General features: G+C 42.6%; 1 non-coding gene across 1 annotated transcript; it reads right to left on the reverse strand.

The window, feature by feature from the left end:
- Positions 1 to 4,059: 4,059 nt before the first annotated feature.
- trnaa-ugc (transfer RNA alanine (anticodon UGC)) lies at positions 4,060 to 4,135 on the reverse strand. The gene has a single exon. It is a non-coding gene; the product is annotated as a tRNA-Ala (tRNA).
- Positions 4,136 to 4,715: the final 580 nt, after the last annotated feature.

Below are 4,715 nucleotides of genomic sequence, written 5' to 3' on the forward strand. Positions count from 1 at the left end.
TGTCTAGGGCAGAACTAAATAATGGATACAGCTAGTCAAAGTTCGCTACAACTGTACAAATTCATAAAAATTAAAAAATAGCTTTTTAAGGTCAGGGTTAGGCATACGGTTAACAGTATGGTTAATGTTATGGTTAAGGTTAGGTTTAAATTCACATTTTAAGAAGATACATTTTAGAAATAGGCAGCCTTTAAGACTATGTGGCTGTGATAACTAGTGATGACCTTGAATTAGCTTCATTCAAGTTACTGTCCTGATGACACAGAAGGCTTCATCAACAACGGTAATGTGTGTTATGTGAAAAGTTGTATTAAAAAATATCCAGTTTGATAAACTCGCAGATTAATTACCCAGCCAAGCAGATAAAAGTGGTAGAGTCATTTTGGGTGTGAAGTACACTATCAAGAAGCTTTGTACAGTCGTGGCCAAAAGTTTTGAGGATGACACAAATATAATATTAATTTTCACAAAGTTTGCTGCTTCAGTGTCTTTAGATATTTTTGTCAGATGTTACTATGGAATACTGAAGTATAATTACAAGCATTTCATAAGTCTCAAAGGCTTTTATTGACAATTACATGAAGTTGATGCAAAGAGTCAATATTTGCAGTGTTGACCCTTCTTTTTCAAGACCTCTGCAATCCGCCCAGGCATGCTGTCAATTAATTGTGGGCCACATCCTGACTGATGGCAGCCCATTCTTGCATAATCAATGCTTGGAGTTTGTCAGAATTTGTGGGTTTTTGTTTGTCCACCTGCCTCTTGAGGAATGACCACATTTTCTCAGTGGGATTAAGGTCTGGGGAGTTTCCTGGCCATGGACCCAAAATATCTATGTTTTGTTCCCCGAGCCACTTAGTTATCTGACTGGCTGGGCCTGTGAGGGCAAGGTGCTCCATCATGGCAAGGTGCTCCATCATGCTGGAAAAGGCATTGTTCGTCACCAAACTGTTCCTGGATGGTTGGGAGAAGTTGCTCTCGGAGGATGTGTTGGTACCATTCTTTATTCATGGCTGTGTTCTTAGGCAAAATTGTGAGTGAGCTCACTCCCTTGGCTGAGAAGCAACCCCACACATGAATGGTCTCAGGATGGTTTACTGTTGGCATGACACTGGACTGATAGTAGCGCTCATCTTGTCTTCTCCGGACAAGCATTTTTCCGGATGCCCCAAACAATCGGAAAGGGGATTCATCAGAGAAAATTACTTTACCCCAGTCCTCAGCAGTCCAATCCCTTTACCTTTTGCAGAATATCAATCTGTCCCTGATGTTTGTACTGGAGAGAAGTGGCTTCTTTGCTGCCCTTCTTGACACCAGGCCATCCTCTAAAAGTCTTTGCCTCATTGTGCGTGCAGATGCACTCACCACTGCCTGCTGCCATTCCTGAGCAAGCTCTGTACTGGTGGTGCCCCAATCCTGCAGCTGAATCAACTTTAGGAGACAGTCCTGGCGCTTGCTGGACTTTCTTGGGTGCCCTGAAGACTTCTTCACAACAATTGAACCGCTCTCCTTGAAGTTCTTGATGATCCGATAAATGGTTGATTTAGATGCAATCTTACTGGCAGCAATATCCTTGCCTGTGAAGCCCTTTTTGTGCAAAGCAATGATGACGGCACGTGTTTCCTTGCAGGTAACCATTAATGATAGAGGAAGAACAATGATTCCAAGCACCACCCTCCTTTCGAAGCTTCCAGTCTGTTATTCGAACTCAATCAGCAGGAGTGATCTCCAACTCCAACTCAACACTCACACCTGTGTTAACGAGAGAATCACTGACATTATGTCAGCTGGTCCTTTTGTGGCAGGGCTGATATGCAGTGGAAATGTTTTTTGGGGATTCAGTTAATTTGCATGGCAAAGAGGGACTTTGCAATTAATTGCAATTCATCTGATCACTCTTCACAACATTCTGGAGTATATGCAAATTGCCATCATACAAACTGAGGCAGCAGACTTTGTGAAAATTAATATTTGTGTCATTCTCAAAAATGTTGGCTACGACTGTACTTTGTAACAAAATGCAATTTACCACTTGTCTGTCTATTGTTACACCCTGTCGCAGCCCCCACCGGTCAATATCCCCTCAAAGGCCCTCCCATTCAACACCACCTCACAGGTCTTCCCATTCAACACCACCTCACAGGTCCACCCAGTCAACACCACCTCACAGACTTGCAAGATGATGTGATGGACTCCTGACCGACAGACAGGCTTGATATTGACATCTCTGAATGGAGAGAGACCTGGTACTCAACACATCCACAACTTGGGACTGAAGGTGATTACTAATAATACAGTACGGCACAGATGTCATGTAACGGCAATGTGTCCATGTGTCACTGATGAACTCTGCCTCAACTCTGCCTATTTCTACAGATGGAGAGGACTGGATATGCTTTTGCCAAACGCCAGCTTCGGTCGTTTGATGGGGAGACCATAATTGGGTAGGTTTTTATCTCACCCGTTCAAACTTCAACGTTGTAACTGTTTGTGTGTCAGATAACACCTGCCCTAACTGCCGTTGGTAACAGAACATTGACTATGTTCACAGAAACATGTATGGAGCCAGCATGTGGAGACTTGTAAGATGATGTGATCAAGTCAGACAGATGGGCTTGATACTGATGTCTCTGATTGGAGAGAGACCTGGCCACTCCACATAACATTTTACTAGATACAACTTTTACTTGTATTGTCTTTTTTTTATTGATTTGAATGGTATCAGTCAATATGGGGAGGGGAAAACCCTGTGCATTCAGCACCAGGACCAGCGAACTATGACCACTCTGACATGTGAAGGTAGCCCTATAACCACCAGACAAAATTAACAGTATCTATATCGACTGGGAATGACAATAAAAGGTGAAAGGTGTACACTGTTATATTAGCAAAACACTACTTCTATGGTATTATGTAAAGGGTTGGTTTATTCTACATGGACCTGTTACTTCAATTAAATGTTATCAAAACACTTAGTTTAGAATATCTACATAAATTCAGCAATTTCATTCTTCTTATATTACTCTGTAGGCTACTGACCTATTTAAGGTTTCCTCTGGCATCTCATCCTACATTTGTCTGCAGATATTGAACTCAACCTGCAAGGCAAGGTTCTGACAGATGGGTGTGTCTTGGTGGTGGCAAGGACATACCCAAGACACACCCACATCAAACCACACCCCCAAGCCAACTCAAGTTTGGTTTCTGTCATGGCCGCCCGCATTTCTTGAGGAACAAGCCAAAAAAATTGGCTAAATCAGCAAGGGGCAGTTCACGTTTATGAAAACCTGGTCTACCGTTAATGTGGTTGGCATGAATTCTGACAACGGAAGTGCAGCCTATCCAGCTGTGACGCACAGTGCCAATACGCACATGGAACAAGAGATGTGTTTTTTATACCTGTAAACCAAGTTTGCAGATGACACGGCCATGGTAGTCCTGACTCATCACATACTCTACTTCTACGGTTTTCTATCAGTCACTTTATTCCTAATTATATGTACAGTGCTTTCAGAAAGTTTTCACATCCCTTGACTTGACATTTTGTTGTGTTACAGACTAAATTTAAAATGTATTAAATTGATTTTAAATTTCACTCATCTACACATAATAACCCATAATGACATTTGGCAGTGATTACAGCTGTGAGTCTTTCTGGGTAAGTCTCTAAGAGCTTTGCACAGCTGGACTGTACAATTTTGCATATTATTTTAGTTGATTGTTGATCATTTTCAAGTATTGCCATATATTTTCAAACTGATCTAAAGCCAAGTCCTCTATAGATGGCTGCTCTAAGTCCAAGTTCTCTGATACCCTCACTTGGCATCTGAAAGACACCAGTACAATGACACCGAATCTGATGCACAAGATAACCTGTTTGATGACCTCCGATGAGCCATCAAACAGGCAAAGCGTCAATACAGAACTAAGATCGAATCCTACTGTGTCAGCTCTGACACTTGTTTACATTTTAGTCATTTAGCAGATGCTCTTATCCAGAGCGACTTACAGTAGTGAAGGCATACATTTCATACATAAAAAAAAAAAAGAATTCCATACTGGTCCCATGTGGGAATCGAACCCACAACCCTGGCGTTGCAAACACCATGCTCTACCAACTGAGCCACATGGGACCACTTGTCTGATGTTGAAGGGCTTTCAAACAATTATGAATTACATGAATTACATGAAACCCAGCCGCGAGTTGCCCAATAACGCAACCCTACCAGACGAGCTAAATGCCTTCTATGCTCACTTGGAGGCAAGCAACACTGAAACATGCATGAGAGCACCAACTGTTCTGGACAACTGTGATCAGGCTCTCTGTAGCTGATGTGAGTAAGACCTTTAAGCAGGTTAACATTCACAAGGCGGCAGGCCTAGATGGATTACCAGGACGTAATACAAACATGTTTCAAGCAGATCACCATAGTCTCTGCTTCACATCAACACCGTCATTCTAGACACCCTGGACCCACTCCAACTTGCATACCGCCCCAACAGATCCACAGATAATGCAATCTCTATTGGACTACACACTGCCGTTTCTGACCTGGACAAGGGGAACACATATATGAGAATGCTGTTCAATGACAACAGCACATCATTTAACACCAAAGTGCCTTTCAAGCTCATCACGAAGCTAAGGATCCTGGGACTGAAAGCAACTGGATCCTGAACTTCCTGACGGGACGCCCCCAGGTGGTGAGGGTAGG

The sequence above is a fragment of the Salmo salar genome, chromosome 29, assembly GCF_965601325.2.
Source record: "Salmo salar chromosome 29, fSalSal1, whole genome shotgun sequence".
Classification (NCBI taxonomy): Eukaryota; Metazoa; Chordata; class Actinopteri; order Salmoniformes; family Salmonidae; genus Salmo; species Salmo salar.